The 19,055-nt window shown below is 40.9% G+C and overlaps 1 long non-coding RNA gene across 1 annotated transcript in view; it reads right to left on the bottom strand.

The window, feature by feature from the left end:
• Positions 1-17,813, bottom strand: part of LOC139792941 (uncharacterized) — a 42,011-nt gene extending 24,198 nt beyond the window's left edge. Inside the window, exon 1 of the long non-coding RNA XR_011724442.1 lies at positions 17,624-17,813. This is a non-coding gene — a long non-coding RNA (uncharacterized lncRNA). The remainder of the gene's footprint in view (positions 1-17,623) is intronic.
• Positions 17,814-19,055: the final 1,242 nt, after the last annotated feature.

Raw genomic sequence — 19,055 nt, 5'->3', positions numbered from 1 at the left:
TCTCCAGGGAAGAGCACTGGGGAAAAAAGATAAAACTTATGGGTTGAGATAAAGTTTAGTAGGACAGAAAATGAAGAGATAATAATGATAAAAGAATATACAAAACAAGTGATGCACAACTGTTCACCACCTGCTGAGGGATGCCCATCCTGTCCCTGAGCTGCCACTGCTCCCAGCTGACTCTCCCCTGTTTTATTGTTCAGCATGACATCAGATGAGATGGGATGGGATGGGATGGGATGGGATGGGATGGGATATCCCTTTGGTCACCTGGGGTCAGCTGTCCCACCTGTGTCCCCTACCAACTTCTTGTGCACCCTGAGCTGCTTTGCTGGCAGGGTAATGTAAGAAGCTGAAAAGTCTTTGACTTGGTGTAAGCACTGCTTGGCAGTGACTGAAACATCAGTGTATTATCAACTTTCTTCTCATCCTAAATCCTAACCACAGTATTATGCCAGCTACTAGGAAGAAAATTCATTCTATCCCAGCTGAAACCAAGACAATAGGTTATGAGTTCTGGGCCACCTCCTCAGAGCTTTGATATGTAGTCACTTTGCCCATGTAACACTGAAATGAATTGCTCTATCTTTTGTCTTAAAATTGCTTCATGCACAACTGTAGAAGGATTATTTCCTGTCTCCACTGTCACTTTACAAAAGCCATAAGACTGCTTAAACTTTTTACCTCTGCACTCCAGGCTTTATAGAAACAACAACTTTCTGAAAACTTATTCTTACCGAGAAGACTATAAAACTTAAAACTTGTATTGACTAAAAGGAAAATTCCCATTTCAGTCCTTGCCTTTTCCCTTCATTTACCAGAACCCTAGACACAGGCACAGTTCCACTTTAACCTTTTAAGAATGTCAAAAGAGACAATAATTTATACTTCTCTTTGAGTTACATTTCAGAAACTAGCTTTTGAAAACAGTTCACTGAAGCAACTAGTTCTTACTTTTCAGGGAGAAATAACACATAATTTTCTGTTCTCTGGGAAGTTTAGACTTCAGTGCTCTAAGGGCTCCCTTGGTCTCTTATTTTTTTAGTCTCAGCCAAAGCTGAACAGAGATGGTCAATCAAACACTAATTGAGATTATTCCAATATCTGACAGTTCTCATAGTGAAAACTTTTCTTCTGATGTCCAATAGGGGTCTCAAGTCCCTTCCTGCAGAGCTACTTCTCCACCCAAGTGGATCCCAGTCTGTGCTGCACACTTGGAATATGTTTTCTCTGGTGTAAGACCTTACACTTGTCCACACTGAACTTCATGAGGTTCTTGTTAGCCCACTCTTCCAGCCTGTCCACATCATCCTGGAGGGTGGCTCTCCCTTCTGGAGTCCCCTTCTGCTTCCCCACTCAACTCGGTGCTGACTGGGAACTTCATCAGAGTGCACTTAATATCTTCAATACTAAACATTATGGTAAGTTATGATAACATTACGATATTAAATATAACAGTAATTGAACCTTAAATAACATGGAAAGAATTATTTCTGTAGATGCAGAAGGATAATACAACTTCCTCATTTTCCTAGGTGAATTAATGTCTATGCTTTAAAAATGTCTTAAAAATACAAACACATACAGCCTGCAAATCCCATAAATAAGTGTGAGGACAAAAAAAAATTAATTCCATTTGGAGCTTATATTTGTCTAGTTATATTTCAGTTAACAAAACTGCTACAAATTCTCTGCTGATACATTACTGGTCAAGAAAAATTGATGACTATTTAAGTGAACTTTCTGGAAAATTAGGTTAATTATTGTAGTATTGTGAACAATTCATTGAGAAGATGAAGTGGGTGAAGAACAAGCCCCTAAAAATTTATTATTATTTTTTAAAATATAGCTGTTACCAGCATCTTTCAAACACTGGAAAGATCATAAAAGTTAAGAACAAACAAGAATAAAACTTACTCTTCTGTGAGAATAGGACTTAAAATGCTACACAAATTCATTTCACATTTTAAATGCTCTTAGTAATTTTTATTGCTTCTGTGTCCCAGAACTACATTTACCACATTTGTGGTGTTATTCTCTGTATCATATTATTTCTCAACTAGTGGTCTGGTAACCAGCCTTGCTCTTGCAGTCTAAATACTAATACTTTCTTCCTAACTTTTCTAGGAATTACTGAACTAACATACAAATATATATACAGGAAAACTGCGTGCATCACATACATTTAACATAAAATAACTCAATCACCAGCTGATTTGTTAGGTGCATTAAGTGTCTGCCTGAAGGATGCTGCAGTAAACTGGCCATGGTACTCCTGAAAAAAAAGCAGTGGGATCTGCATGCAAGTGATCTGATCACTTCTCACAAGTCTGGGCTGGTGTTTTCACATCACTTATGTCTGCAGAGCTCCCCTACCTACTTCTCACCAGACAGCTTGAGGTACTTTACAGTGATCCTGCATGTTAAATACATCAGCATGTGCCAACAGCCCCTACGGCTGCAGCAGCTCTACAGATTCCTGACACCTCCACAACAATTAGGAGAATCCAATCCTATCACTCAGGAAATCAGCTCTGTATTCAAGTTATTGTCAGAGCAATTTTACTGACCAAAATTTTGCCATGCTACCTGGTAAAAATTGTTCACTGTGATGCAAACACTGACTGGCATAGCTTAGATTTGTCTAAGTGTCAGATTGATTTATAATAGCCTACAAGATCTTTAATCTTTTTTCTGATTTTTTCTTCCTATCCTACCTTGGTATGAGAGAAATAAATACAGTGGAATATAAACTGGGAAATCTGCAGAGGTTTCTGATGCCATTTGTTTAACACAGGAGATTAAGTTGTTAGATATTCTGATGGCATCCTACAATGATTAGTTATTATATCCACAAATGATTATATCCACAATGATTAGAATTATATCCACAATGATTAGAATTATATCCACAAAGAGGATTCCAAGCCATGCTAGATCCAAATCTTTTTGTTGTTCGTGGTGGTAGTGGTGGGGTTTTTTTTCCTCTTTTATTGGGATGTTTACACCTGGCAAGTCTTCTCTTAGTGGGCTAAACACTGAATAATCTTTAGGTAGTGCTTTCCTCGTGTAACTTCACAGGTGTCTCACGTATCCACCCTTGATGTCTTTTCACTCAAGACTGTGCATATTCTTTGTGAACAGGTATTAACAGGCAGAGTAAAGGGTACAGAGAACGAAGGGTTCAGAGCATAGTGAAGACAAGAAGGTACACCATTTATTTCTTTCTTGATTGATTCCTATTCCCGACAGACTTTCTAAAGAGGAGAGTATCAGTTTTGTCCATGATCCATTCAGACTTTGAATTCTGTATGGAATGAAGATTAGGGTTATCTTCTTGATATTCATGAAGTGGTATCAGATATCAAGGGTCTTGGCAAGAAGCGAAAAAACCTGATCTATACAACATATACTACATGGAAAAAAATACATTTCCTGACAGTTTATGATTCTGCCAATGCTATAGAAATTTTTATAGTGGCAGTAAAGGCACCTCTCTAGACCACAGACTCTCCTGCCAAGCTTCCAGAATGTGCAGCAAATTATGATTGAATGGGAGCTGTTAAAAGTTATCATCTTTTTTTTTTTTTTATTATTTCAAAAGCATTAGACAAAATGAGTTAGAGGCTGCTATTCCTTCTATCATGCTGCCTACACAGTAATGAAATAATTATGTCAAGCAATTGCTTTTCAAATAAAAATATGCTTGCAATTTTTTAATATATGGTTCCAAAAACTATCTATATTAAACATCAGAAATGCAGTGCTTACATTAAGTTTGATAAAGCATCAAAGGCTTAAAAGCTTCTCATTCACTTCCAGGCCAAGGCAAGAACTTTTCTACAAATTCTCATTTTGAAAAAAAGGGCATCCTCTTTGTAGCCACCCTTTAAGTGCTGGAATACTGTGATGAGAACCCCCTGAGCCCTCTCCTCTTCAGGGACTGACTTAACTCTGTCAGTCTTCCACACAGAGCAGATTCTCAGGCTCTGTGATCATCCCCATGGCCTTCCTGGCCAGACTTGATAGGGCTTAGAGCAACCTGGCCTAGTGAGAGGTGTTTCTTCCCATGGCAGGGAAGTAGTAGTAGTAGGGTTGGAAGTAGATGATCTTTAAGGTCCCTTCCAACCCAGATCATTCTGTGATTCTATGATTATTTGAGACTCTTTCCTATAAGTCCACATCTTTCTTGAATTTTAGGGCTCAGAATTGAACAGAGTCCTCCAGGTGTGGTCTGACAAGTGCTGCATAATTTATTTATTTTTTTTAATGATATAAATTACGGAAAAGACAAAAAAATTGCTCATTAAAATGAGCGGATTTTAGGTTTGAGAAAAGAGCTTTGGGAAAACAGGATATGCTTCAAAGAAAAAAGTAAACAGTGCCATTTATAAGACACAAAAACTGCAATTTAAATAGAACTATACAGAGAAAATGACAACAGACTTGGGGATTGCAGATTTGGATCAACACACTGTGTGACAGCAAAACTGTCTTGGGAGTAAAATAAGGTTGAAAGGAAAAGAACACTGCTTCTTCCTTCTTAGAGTACCGAATTTTCTGCTTAGTGACATCATAAATTATATAGTTGCAACAATAGCAAAGGGAATGATGTCTTTAGGAGAAAGAACTGCTAACTATGTTTTTCCTGACTGTAGAAACAAAGCTTTCAGTCAAAGTATTTAGCAAAACATGTTTTAAGATACAACACATAAATTCCCTTTTCTTTGTTTTTTGCAAATAAATCTTCTAAAAGTAGTTTGAGACATCAGCAATGGAAAACTACTGTGGCATCTGCAAGACTACAGTATCCAAAATATTAAAGATTGGGAGCAGGGTTTTTTTCTACTCTTGAGTAGGTGGTATGTCTTTTCTTCCTTGTTCAGAAATACACCTTCAGGTCCAAATAATTAATTATCCTTTACCATGTTCTGAAACTTTCAAACCCAGCTGCTCTTCTGCTTTTGCTTGCTATTTATCTATTTTCAAGTAAAGATGGTAGATTTGCTGAAAGTCTCTGCTTGTCAGCTCCTAATTATAAGCTTTAATGTTTGCATACATGTTCTTATTTTCTAAACAAATTTACTTAATTCAAAAATTATTATTTTTTCTTCACAAAGGCCCTAAATGTAAAAATATTATGCCCAGAGTTTATAAAATTTAGTTTTTGAAAATACTTCTCAAAACATCTGTGGAGAGACACAAGAAACATGGAGAGCTTAAAATACTGTATTCTAAGAATTAGAAGACCTTGCCAGTAATGAATACTAGCAGAATACTGAATGGTATGATGATTTTGCAGCTGCATTCTCAGCTGCCCATAATTAGAATAAATAGCACATGTATATAGGATAATAATTATTGAGGATATGTCCCAACATTGTGCCTCAGGTTCACATTCTACATGGACTTAGAGGAGCCTGCATTCAGGCACAATTTTGTCATCACAGAAAAGTGAAAATCAACATCTTAAAGTATAAGTTATTTCATGATTAACAATGTTATTTACAGTAAAATTTGGAAAGCTGAGGCATTCTATAAATAATAGTTTATTCTAAACTGTCATTTGGTTGTCATTATTCTATTAGCAAAAAAGAGATTTCTCGCTCTTCTACTTCTTAACTCTGTTGTGTATTACTTTGTTTTATTAAGAGTGATAAAGACTGATGTCCATAACCTGCTGTTATGTGAGCAGGCAACTAAAGACCTCAGGAAACTGAGTGGCTACCATGAAGAAAAAATTAAGAAATCACACAAGTGTTTACAAAAGGCTTAATCATACGTCTGCAAAGCAAAGTTGTGTAGGGCCCAGGAATACTGTCAGACTTCACATTAATCCCAGTTTATCCTCTTATTTACTTTACACTTTCCAAGTAAATGGTCTGAACCATCTCTACAGTATTTAGCAGGCAACCTTTTGTCAAGTTTTGTGACTTTATTATTGTCACCTTCCCTACTCCTCAGTTTGATTCTTTACTACAGCACAAAATGAACTCCCGTTGGCAGAAAGCACAAAACCAAACAGTAGGGTTTGCATTATTTTGGTGATGGAACAAATTTCTGGTAAAAAGGACTCAGTGGTTAACCCCTTCTATTGCAGCTCCCATAGGTAACAGGAAGATCCTACCTATAGTCTAGAGGATACCACCCATTTCAATGATACACCTTCAACCAAATCATCTTAAGCCTCTCAGAAACACATTTTTATATGTGCATGTGTCTATCTGTATGTATATATCTGCTGACTTACATACCCCACTCTGCAAAATGCTCCAGCTTACAAACTTACTAAACAAGCTTTATGGTACATGAAATGGATTGCCCATAAAGAAGAGTTTCTTATCTTTGTCTAAGCTTATGGGCAGATGAAAGCAGCTTTTGCTGACAGATGGGACTGCATTAATATGGCACCAAACCTGCACTAGTTAGTTATTTGAGAAGACCTGAGAGACAAGCTCCATCTCAGTGACTTGATAAAGTGTTCTCCAGCTTTTGGACAAGAGCAGACTCATACGCTGTTTCCTCAGAACACAGAGAGCTTGTTCACACCTGCCATCCACATAACACTGCAGCTCTGCTTCAAAGCTGCCTACAAACTAATTAAGCATTACTAACATGAATTTTCTTCAGTATTGCATCTTACGCTGTTGGACCTCTCTTTTTCCCTTCTCTCCTGACTAAAGGAAAAAAGGCAGCTTTTTGGTCATTTTCAAGTATGTAAAGCTTCATCTTTCCTTCTCTGCTACTGAAAAGGAAAAGAGCAGTTGAATCTGCAAGGAATGTCTTGGGTTCAGGTGTGTAAAACTTAAATGAAAAGACTAGATGAAGAAATGTCTTTATATAAGGAGTGGAAAGTAGTTAGAAAAGAAGACCAGCATATACAGGTCACAGGACAAAGTGATGAAGGGAAGCACTTGCAGGAAAGAATACAGCAACTGTTGCTTTAAATACAGCATTGGACATTTCTGTGTTGTGTATTTTCCTATAGCAGCCTTTTCTGCATTACAACTGCAGGATCAGCAATTGTGGAGGTTTTATCACACGTCCAGAAATACATTATAAAGTGTTAAACGAAGTCCAGAAATATCTGGTATTCATCTTTTTGTGTTATCTGAAAAAGTCTGGTTTGAGTTTCCAGCCTCATGGTTGCAAAAATACTGAAAACACAGACTGATGAATCTCTGACATCAGAAGGTAACCTTTATTATTTTAATATTGAAAGACCAGAGACTTCAAGTCATGTAGGCTTGCTCTCAGCATTTGGATCACTGTTTTTTTAAATATTTATGATTAATAATCTTTGTCCTTCTCTTTTGCCTGCCCATTTCTGAAATACTGAAGTGCAAGTGGATCAGATTTTCTTTTTATTCCGCTGTAACTGCAAGAGCTAGAAATGCATTTTAAAGACACGAACACTGATACTAATTTCTAAGTATGTGATTAAATAAGCAGTACTTAAGGGCTTTAAAACAAACATTAGAAAATACAATAAACTACAGAGTCACAAATTCACAAGAGGTAGGTGTTAAGTCCTCTACACCAAATACATTGCATGCAAACTCTTACATGTCTCTATTCTCATCTTTATGGTTTAAGCTGTGTCTGTTTAAAAGACAGAACACACAGAACAACTGAAGGTTTTTCTGAATCCACCAAATGTTGGCAGTGTGAAACACAAAAGAACAAAAAATACCTTGGCCCTTTTCCTGCACTATTTTGTTAGTTAAACACTGTTAAAACATGGATTGAAGTAAAGGTTTTAGAACATACCTCAGTGAAAAATCAGACTTACCAGAGTGTGTTTCATTATACCATGGTTGGAGCAGATGGCACAGGCAATGGTTTTTATTTATCTGTAGGTCTCTAACCCAAGTCTCTGATCTCTGCTTTTGGTGAATTAAGAAGAGCAGAGGCACCATCCCTTCTCACGTCACCACTTATGAAGAGAACTGCTTATTATTACGAGGCTTGGAGAAAAACAACTGACTTGTGTAACCACTATATATATTTTTTTTCCCCTGGTGAAAACATTCCAGTGACATTTTGAAGAAAATAAACTCTCTTCAGCTGTGCAGGAGGTGGAAGTGATGTGGTCATTGGGTCAGTGATTACACAGGGCACACTTCCTGGCTGCTCACATGCAACCTAATTTACAGACAGGCTGAGAACTTGCCATGGGACCACTTACCATCGGTGCACGTTTTGCTTTCCAGAAGAAGTTAATTAGAAAACACACTCAGGATATAATAGAAAAAATAAATAATTACAAACTGAGTGCCTAAACTTGAGTATTATGCTGTAAGCATAGATTTTTGTTTTCTTTATTGTTAGATTTTTTTCCTTGTTATTTTGTTTGGTTTTCTTTGGTTGGTTTTTCTGTTGATGTTTGGTTTTTTTGTTGGGTTTTTTTTTTTTTGATTGCTAGCAGTGTAACATCTCTGCAGGAGTTTTCAGTGTTGATGGTAAAAAATGCTAAAAGCTTGAACTGAAATTCTTACATAAAGGAAATAATTTTTTTTGCTGTCACTCATGCTCTATTTCTGATTTTGGTTTTGTGTTTCACTTTTTCAGGCCTTCAGAAACATAAACAGTAAGGGAATTAGTATCTGATATTTGAAGACAGTGTTTTGTTATTTTTTTAATGTAAAAGCAGTAATGCATTTTTGGCAACTTTGTGCTGATTGACTTGAACTGTGACTAGGACCTTCAAGTCATACATTAATAACAGGATTACTTTAGAATTTTGCAAAGTAGCTTGCTCTTGAGCTGAAGAAAATTCAAGAGGCAACTGTTTTACAAGAAGAAAGCTCAAAACCTAGTAGGATGAGAAATATGAGAAAGTCATATCCAGAAATTCTCCCATGTCCTGAACAGAAGAAAGCCTTGAACTATTCATGGTTCACAGCAGAACAGGAAGTGAAAGGTTTAAGAGAATCCAGATGACTGAACCCAGCCAAACTGTAACATCTTAAGTAATCCATTAAGTAAACCAGCACCCATTTTAATAAGGTTGGAGAACCACCACTCAGGGTAGTAAAGTACAGGCTGTTGTTTCTTCTGACAACACTGCTAAGAGCTAAAACTGCAAGTAACAGCTGAAAGCAAAGGAAAAGCTTTCAGTGTGATAGCTATGACATTAAAAGTGTACTTGTGTACTTGCATGTCTGAGGGAAATAGTATTTTATCTTAAAAGGTTAAGTTAGGAGGGCATGTTTTCAGGATAGCTGTCAGGCCATCAGACCATCTCAAACAAGTCAGAATGGAAAAGCAAGTGCAGCACAGCATTTAGTGTGCTGTCGGTGCCCAATAACAGATCCACTACTTCCTGAGCTGTGGTTTTGTTGTCATTGTCTGGCAGCAAGATCATTTGTTTTAATGACCTTCTGCCATCATGTGAAAGCAATAGCTCTTTTGATTGGACATGTGGTAAAATTAAAGGCTAATTGGTATTCCACTGACAATATACAGTAGGTGCCTTGTGCTGCTGACAAGATCTGATGGATGTTGCTTCAGGAACATGCAGGTTTAAAGGAAATTAGTTTGATAGAAAAAAAATTGCAGTGCCACATTTTCAAGTTATCTACTAGCGTTCTATTTCACAAGAGATATTATACCACCCAAATTTAATACAAACCAGGCAGAGGAAACCAGAATGACAATAATCCTAAACATTATTGTGGCATCTGTCATATGCTGTACAAGGTTATTTTTGTATTGCAGCTTTGAAACAAGCACACCTGAAAACAGCAATAATTTAACAAGAGTGAAGAAATCTGAGTACCAGTTTATCAAAGAAGGCAAGTCTAGAGGCCAGCAAAAAGTCTCCTACTTACATTTCCTTTTTCCCACTAGAAATGTTTCAGGAAGTTCTGAGTATTAGATAGAACTGGGCAGTTAGACATCTAGAAACCCTGCACATGATAAGCAGTTGCAGAAGTGTAGTGTGTCTGGAAAGCAGAAGTAGTACATACACCTTTGCATTTTGGACACTGCCTAGTCTGAAGAATATAAACAGCTGTTGCATGACCCAAGACTTATCCAACACACATGCTGCTACTTATTTCTAGAAAGCTTTCCAGAGTGAAATATTGTATTATTTTTAATGTATAAACTTTACAGTAGACATCTGCATCTATGATCTAAGCCTTTACACAGGTTTGCTTCAAATGTTACTTGAACTGCAGTCATAAAAGCATTACTGATCAGAAGCCTACACTATTCATTACACAGAACTTTTTGAAATAGCACAGGAACTCTAGATCCAGTCTAAAGAAAGCAAATAAGTGGCCTTAGATTCTGAGATGCTAAGTGTCCATTACCTTCAGCAATTTCAAAGGCATCCTGCTTTGAAAACGTTGGTTTTAAACTTGAGGTTAGAAAAACAAGTTCCTAATTGCATGCCTTCCAATTATCTTCTGTATCCAGCAGAGATCCAATGCTGCAAAAGCTGATGTGCTCATACAGGCTTTTTGAATCCAGCTCTTAACTCTCCCAGTTTTGTAAAGTAACATGAACACTAAAAATTTATGCCAACAGTACATTAAGAAGCTACAACTTCCATTATTACAATCCATTTTCAAAACACACAGGCTAAAGTGCCATCATTTTTTTCTCATATGACAAAACAAAGCAGGGTGCAAAAAAAAAGGAGCAGATTGTGTCAAAGGGAAAGGTGGCCAGCCATAAATCCAGAGCTGTGTTCAGCCCAAAAGAAAGAGCCACAACTGAGGTCATCCTCATGCAATGCCCCTTTCGCAGTTCACTGCACCTAAAACTGGAGAATATGCTGCTACCACAAACATTAGGACTCTCTGGTAAGTGGCCCTATTTTTCTAGCACCTGGACCCTGAGTGCCCTGGTCTGACAGCTGCCTGATAGACAAGGACACATTCAAACAAGAGCTCTTGTAGCTGGTCCCCTGATTCCTGTCCTTCCAGTTGGAACGCTTGGAGCTTCTGGTGCCACCTATAGCCAACACTCAGGGTGCTCTGGGCCCTCCAGTAGCAGCCCAGGCTTGTGGCTGCTTCAGTGCTTGGCTTCCAAGCCTCTTCTCCTGCTAGCCTGCTAGTTCAGCTTTATGTGCTGGCATATGCATGCATGTAACATGCACTCCAGTCCCTCCAGTTGCTGCTACTCCAGATAAACAGACAACTGTGATACTTGGCCCTCTGTCCAGTTGCTGGCATTCAGACCTCCAGGCACTCCAGTCCTTCCAGCTGTGGGTATCAGAGAAGCATGGGCCCCTGTGGCCTTATGTGGCCTCTTCAGCCACATGTCCATCTACACAGAACAGACCCTCACCCAGAAAAACAGAAATGAAGTTCAGACTGCACAAGCAGTGGTGATTCCATACAGGATATGGCCAGAGAAGCATACTGACCAGCAGCCGTACAGCTGGCTGCTTCTGTCACATATTCCCAAACTGCTTACATTTCTTTCTCCTCAAATCACCTTTTCCCCAACTTGAGCCTTCCCCTAAACATTTCATAGTAAGCCTTCAACAATCCCAAGAATCTCTACCCCTTGCATCCCATAATGATTCCAGCACCTCTCATGGTGATGAATTGTCTGTAGTGACCCAGGGAGGCAGCTCATCTGGCAAGTTTCACACTTGGACACAAGGCTGATCTCCTCCTTTGACAGACCAGGTCCAGGTCAGAGAGTTTTCCCCGATGAGGTCACTGGATTTTCACCACCTGCCACTTCTCTGTGCTCATGGTGATGAGCTGCTGATCACACTGAATACAGCTTACCCCAAAATACTTTTCTGTGCTATTTTTGCATTACTAAGCAAAGCTTAACAATCTATGAATTATTTTCAATACTGGTATTCTAGATCAGAACAAAGCAGAACAGAATCATTTCAGATGAAAGGGACCAACAACAATAATTTAGTCCAACTGCCTGAATACTTCACAGTTGACCAAAAGTTAAAGCATATTTTTAAGGGCACTGTCCAAATGCCTCTTAAAACTCTGACAGGCTTGGGTCATCAACCACATACCTAGGAAGGCTGTTCCAGTGTCTGACCACTCTCTCAGTGAAGAAATGCTTCCTAATGTCCAGTGTAAATCTCCTCTGATACTTTGAACCATTCATATGTGTACTACTGCTGGGTACCAGGGAGATGAGCTCAGAATCTCTCTCTCCTCATCCCTTCCTCAGGAAGCTGTAGGGAGCAATGAGGTTGCCTCTCAGACTCTTTTTCTCCAAACCAGACAAACCCAAAGTCCCTAGCTTCCCCTCTTCCCCTCATAGGACATGCCTTCCAGCCCTTTCACTAGCTTTGGTGCCCTCCTCTGGATGCATTCAAGGACTTTCATATCTCTCTGAAATTGTGGTGTCCAGAACTGCACACTGTTCTCAAGGTGAGACTGCACCAATGCTGAAAAAACCAGCAGGATAATAACCACTTTTGACCAGCTGTGTTTGATACATCTCAGGATGTGGTTTGCATTCTTGGCTACCAGGACACACTGCTTGCTCCTCTTGAGCCTGCTTGTCAACTGGCACCCGCAGATCCCTTTCTGCAGGGCTGCTCTTTACCCACTCTTCTCTCGGTTTATACTTGTGGCTGGTAATACTTTGTCCCCTGTGCAGAATCTGGAACTTTGATTTATGAAATTTCATCCCACTAATCACTGCCCAATGCTCCTCCAATCTGTCCAGATCCCTCTGCAAGGCATCTTGTCCCTCAAGAGTCAAAATCACTTCCCAGTTTGGTATCACCAGTTAACTTGCTAATGCTGTGTTCAGCTCCTGCATCACACTTGTTGACAAACTTGCCCTAGAGTTCAACCTTAGAGAACACCACTGCTGACAGCCAGATGCAGCCCCAAAATATTCCAGATACATCATAAACACCGAAGAACACAAACTACAATCAATATTTCTGAAAACAAGAACTGCAACAGACCCAAACTGTAAAGTTCTTGATTTATAAATACCTGGCGACCACATGCTCAAATCACAAGGAGTTTTTCCAACAACTTCAGTAACTGATGGATCAGACTAAAGGTAAAATATGTTCTGTGTGGAAAAAATAGTGTAACTTTAATATTTTATTCCCATTCTATACCATTTTAGTAATTTCTGGGCTTATTCTTTAGAAATTCTTTGTAAAGAGGTCTAAACTGAAATGCCATGACCACAGCCAACACTTGTACAGAGATAAATGTCAAAGCCTTACCCTGACAATCAGTGCCTCCCCAGGCATTTGTGCAGCTAAGCACAGCACAAAAGGATCTAATACTCTTTCAGTGCAGCTTACAAATAATTATTTCTTCTGTTAAAATCTCTCTTTTTCTGAGATGGAAAAGTATTTGTTGACAAAGGAATGAGCCACTGAAGTGGAACAGGAGGACGTTAAAAGATCCTGGAGACTCTTACTTAAGGACTTGTGATTGCTTGCTAGCACAGCTGTTGAAGGATGAATGTGTATAAATGCTATTTAAGAAACAATTGCTCTGTACACATGCTAGCAAGAAAACCCTAAAGCTCAACTTGCATCTTGCTGAAAACCTGCAGCCACTCAGCAGACGAAACTATGGTTTTGTGTTTGTTATGTTGTTTTTTTTCCCTACATATAATTTGAGTAATGGCCTTATGGAAGAGGGTAGATTTGGGTAAGACATTAGGAAGAAATTCTACACTGTGAGGGTGGTGAGACACTGGCACAGGTTGCCCAGGGAAGTTGTGGCTGTTCCTTCCCTGGAAGTGTTCAAGGCCAGGTTGGATGTGGCTTTCAGCAACCTGGTCTAGTGGGAGGTGTCCTTGCCCATATATGGACAATGGAACCAGAGGACCTTTAAGATCCCTCCCAACCCAAAACATTTTATGATTATATGATAATTCCAAGTATTTTGAAAAACAGTATAGAACACTTTAATAATAGCACAAAGGACATTGGTACGTTAAAATATGTCTTTAGGACTTAAAATATAGTACCATTAAGTATGCAAATCCTAATTAATTGTTCAGTATGGTGTTAGAGGAACCTATTGGAACAATAACAGAAGGATTTGCTGCTTTGGGGTTTTGTAAAACTCTGAAATTCTGTTGATAAAACAAAAGGGTTACTGGAAATTTTTAAGAAATACCACAGGAGTTTTGCAATACAGAAATTGTGTATTGCACAATTGTAGTTGAAAATAAGTATTTTTGTAACTTTCAGAGCTATCATTCAATTTTATACAGCATTTAATATCTCTAATCAGACAGATGTTCCCAATGGAAAGTTAAAAGGCAAGGGAATATAAAACTTTAAGAAATGTTAAGAAACTCTCAGAAGCAGAAGCTTAGATGGACCACAGCAGAGGTGCTCTCAGCATCATGCTCAGGGCCACTGCCCTGCCACTTACTCATGATCACCTCAGTTCAGTGTGTAACACTGTGGGTAACACTGAACTCATACCACACATTTGGGATGAAGCCTTTGCAATAGCTAGCAACTACAACCAAAGAGACTAGAAGTGCATAACCAGCCAGCTCCTTACTGATCCCAAACACTAAGTTTTAAAGCACTTGCCCCAACATATGGCAAAGCAATCAATATATTTTTGGGCAACGCTAGTCACAAAAGTTAAGCAGGTGGTATTATTTAATGAACTTTTCCACTTGCATTATACTCTTCCTCATTCATCTCTGAAAAGCTGAAAAGTAAAGCTCTTTGTAAAAAAAAAAAAATCCCAACGAGGATGATCTTTTCAATCCCCAACATACCCTTTTTGAAACAGAGGCCTGAAGCTACACACTGTAGTTATAATGCAGTCCCACGATGGATTAAGAGAGCAGCTGAACTGCTTCTCAGTTTGCTCTCTGCTGACTCTAAATAATGCTTCCCTTTTGTCCACAAGTTTAGAAATTTTTATACATTCATTAAACCACTCACAAGGGACACCAAGACCCTTATTTTATGTCATCACAGCTATTCCAGAACTCATGGTTAGCCATGTATTCACACTGAATCACAGGATAACAAAGTACAAAAAAGGCTAAAATGCTTTAATTTTATGACTCCAGGTATGGTAAAGCAAGTCTGACCTCAAGTTTTACTGCAAGTAAGCTTTTCCCAGCATGGGATCTTTTTGCCTAGCTGATGTGTGTTAATTAATTAAAATAAAAAAGAAAAAGGAAGATAGCATGTTAGCAATAAAGACCAGTTCTGCATGACCTAAGCTCTGACACTTTGATCCGTGAATGACTTTGACAATGTGAGAAGAAACTGAAGATTTGACACAATGGAACAGCCAGAGAAAGTGGATACATTCAAGAGGCTAGAAAAACAGGCTCCACCATTCAGAAGATATAATTTTAAAAGATTTTTTTTTAAAAATAAATAATTTACAACAATCACATGCCTAACATTAGCATCTCGGGCATAAATATTGTATTACTGAAATATTGCAAAGGCATCTGGTAAACAGTATGCATGCAAAATGAATTTGTGTTAGGTAGAAAAATCCCTACCCACTCCTATATTTTATAGCCTCCATCTCCTCCTCCAGGGTAAAAAAGAAAAGAGTAAGGCTGAGGGATGTAATATTTTTTCAGTATTTCAAAAGCTGTTGTATGGAGTCAATGCATAGCCCTCTGACGTGGTGCTCTCTGTTTCCAGAGTTGCAGACAACACACACTTCCCTCCAGTCCTCCAGTCAGCTGAACTCATGAAAAAACAGGTCAGAGAGCTTAAGACATTACAGAATCACAAAACTGTCACAGTTGGAAAAGACCTCTCAGATCATTGGCATCCAACCATCAACATCCCCCTCTTTAATAAAATATATATATCAGTATCTGTATCACACACAAGAGCATGTCCTGAAGAGCTTTATCTACATGGTTTTTAAATACTCCTGGGGAAGGTGATTTTAACACCTCCCTCCCTGGACAGTCCATTCCAACACCTAACTACTGTCTCAATAAAAAAATGTATTCCTTGTATCTTATATAAACCTCACCTAGCCTAACTTTAGGCCGTTTCCTCTAGTCCTATTGCTTTTCACCTGAGAGAAGAGTTCAGTATCCACCTCTCTACAACCTCCTTTCAGGTTGCTGTAGAGGGCAATAAAGTCTCCTTTCAGCCTCTTCTGCTCCAAAGTAAACATTCCCTATTTTCTCAGCTTCTCCTCACAGGACTTACTCTCCAGACCCTTCACCAGCTTGGCTTCTCTTCTCTGAACTGACTCCAGCAACTCAGTGTTTTGTAGGGAGGGGCCCAGAACCAATCCTGGTACTCCAGGTACGATCTCACCAGTGCCAAGTACAGGAGCACGATCACTTCCCTTCTCCTGGTGGCCACACTATCCCTGATAGAAGCCAGGATGCTGTTGGCCTTCTTGGCCACCTAGGCACACTGCTGGCTCATATTTAGCTGGCTGTTGACCAGCACCCCCAGGTCCTTTTCTGCCTGGCAGCTCTCCAGCTGCTCCTGCCCAAGCCTGCAGCATTGCATGGAGTTGTAACCAAAGAGCAGGAACCAGCATTTGCCCTTGTTAAACCTTTTATTATCTTGGCCCACTGGTCCAGCCTGTCCAGGTTCCTTTGCAGAGCCTCCCTACCCTCGAGCAGATTGGCACTCCCACTCAACTTGGTTCCATCTACAAACTCACTGAGGAAGCACTCAATCCCCCCATCTACATCACTAATGAATATACTGAACAGAACCAGACCACATATTAAGCATAAAGAAGACAGATCTGTCACCTTACAACTGGTGAATGAGGTGGTACTGTCAAGAGCAGCAGACAACAGAAGGAGAAAGTTGGCTGAGAATGTTTTGGATGTTAAGTTGTTGGCATAACATTTGGAAGCAGTGAGGAAAACTGTTCCTAGGGCAGGATGCAACACTGCCTTCGCAGTCCAGCAAGCTGAAAAAAGCTGGCAAATGAGCACACAAGAGGCCAAATTCCAAAGCCAGTTGGGATAGGTAAGCAGAACTGCACCCACTGTACTCACTGATACAGTAAGAGAAAGAACTCTAAAAGTGGTGGAGGAGGAAAGAAAAAAGGCAGAAGAGTCTAAAACATACAGTGATAACGGGGTGATGACCAGGCAACACGTTAAAAAATACAGTATAACTATTTCAGCAAGTTTCAAGCCTTTCTCTAATGTGACCTCACTCTTTTCCTATTGTCTCTTTGTTCCCTTGTGCATGAAGTGCCATTTTCTTCTGTCAGCTCATTAATACAACAAGAGATTCAAACAGCACCCACTGCTATGCCCTTGTGGGTATAATAAAAAAACCCCAAACACATTGCTTGCCATTTACCTGCACCCCTTATTCAAACCAGTCTGTTCATTTGCAGTCCTTGCTTGGCCGAGCCCCATGAAGGCATTCCTTTGAATACAGGGAGTCCCCATGCCAGTTCTTTTAGAAGATGACACCCTGCAAATTCACCTAAAATAGGGCTGCAAGCCTGGAATGACTTATGTTTTGAGGGAAGTATTGCTGAGACTCTTATCTGCTGTTGATTCTAAGCCTCTTGGGAGTATTTCACACCTCCCAGAGAACAGACATCGTTCAAACCACACTAAGCCCAAGCATTAGTATTTTCAGAAACAACAACTCCTCGGGCTGCAGCCCTTCCCCCTTCCTGGCACCCCTCCTCCCTACTGCTCTCACCTGCGTCTCCCTTCCCCAGCTGACACCGTTCCTACTGGGCCTTCTCCGCATCTGTTTTGATGTTGAGGGCTCGGATGGGCCCTACAGCTCCATACAGACCCCCGGGGCCCTGAAGCATCACCCTCTCTGCCTGGGGATGGCCGGCGATGCCTCCCTTTCCCCTCTCTCCATCGCCTCAGGCGATAGCGTCGAAGCCGCCCCCCCCCCCCCCCTTCCCGCCGCGCCTCTAACGTCCCTACCACGCGCTCCGCCGTCGCAACGTCACAGCCTCCCCGCTTACCCATTGGTCCCCGCCGTGGCGCGCGGGGGGCAGCGCACCCGGAAGAGGAAGGGAAGGGGGCGGGGAGCTGCGGGTGCGCGCGTGGACGGCGGCGTGAGGAGAAAGGCTCGGCGGGGCCGGCATGACCCGGCTTGGCCCAGCCCAGCCCGACCCGGCCCGGTAGCGGGCGAGGTAATCTCCGGCGTCTCACGCTTGGGCTGGGCCGGTGGCGGCGAGGGGAGGTCGGTCCGGGTGTGGCGGGTTTCGTCTGGCCGCCGCATCGCTACGGAGCGGTGCTCGTCCCCGCCCCGGCGTGCGCCGGGAGCCGCAGGGCAGCGGGCACATGCGGCCGGGAAAGCGGCGGGCTCGGTTCGGCCGCATCCTCGGGGATGCGGGGAAGGCGGGTCTGGAGGGAAGAGGGTGGTGGGACGAGAGGCTACGGGGACGTCGCCTCCCGCCGATGCGGTTTGCGGCGGGGAGTGGGAGCGGTCGTGGTGTTGCGGGTCCCGGTGCTGCTGCTGGGTTTTAAGGGGTGGTCATAGATAATTTTGTTGTAGGTGATGAAGTTCTCTGCTATCTTGAAAAGGGGCTGCGGCAGCCTGCTGGCCTGCGGCCTTAGCACCAGCTAATTCCCAGCCTTGCTGAGTGCTCGTGGAAGAAAACACGCAAGCGTCACGCTTGTGAAGGCGTGGGCCGCAGCAGTGGTCTGCCTGCAATCGTGGAAGGGGCCGTATGGAAAAAAAAACCCAAACATACAAATTAGGTTTTGTGGAGTGCTGGCTTGGCAAGAGCTTTGGGAAATGCAGCGATGGAAGGTTTGGGATTTTGATTTTTGAGTAGGAACGTGTAGTGTGTAATACTTGTTTTTCGTTAAAGTACAAATATAAAGCTTTTTTTTTTTTTTTTTTTTTTTTTTTTTAAGCACAAGAAAGACCAACCTAGACCTCGGTTGCTGCTGCACTCTTGAGGATGCTCTCGTTGTTTAGCTTGCCTTAGAAAAGTGAGTCAGGCCAAGCTGAACAAAGGTAAGCTTGCAGTGTGTGTGTGGGGGGGGGTGGGGGTGCTTACATCCAGTGACCTCACTGTGTCATGCAGTTCATCTCCTGTTGCCTGAGGTCATACAACTGGAGAAAGTACTGGATGTGTAAGAGATTGATTTCTCTCTTATTCTAT

The sequence above is a fragment of the Heliangelus exortis genome, chromosome 2, assembly GCF_036169615.1.
Source record: "Heliangelus exortis chromosome 2, bHelExo1.hap1, whole genome shotgun sequence".
Taxonomy (NCBI): domain Eukaryota; kingdom Metazoa; phylum Chordata; class Aves; order Apodiformes; family Trochilidae; genus Heliangelus; species Heliangelus exortis.
Note: the sequence above shows the minus strand (reverse complement) of the source record. Positions and strands in the feature narration are given on the sequence as shown.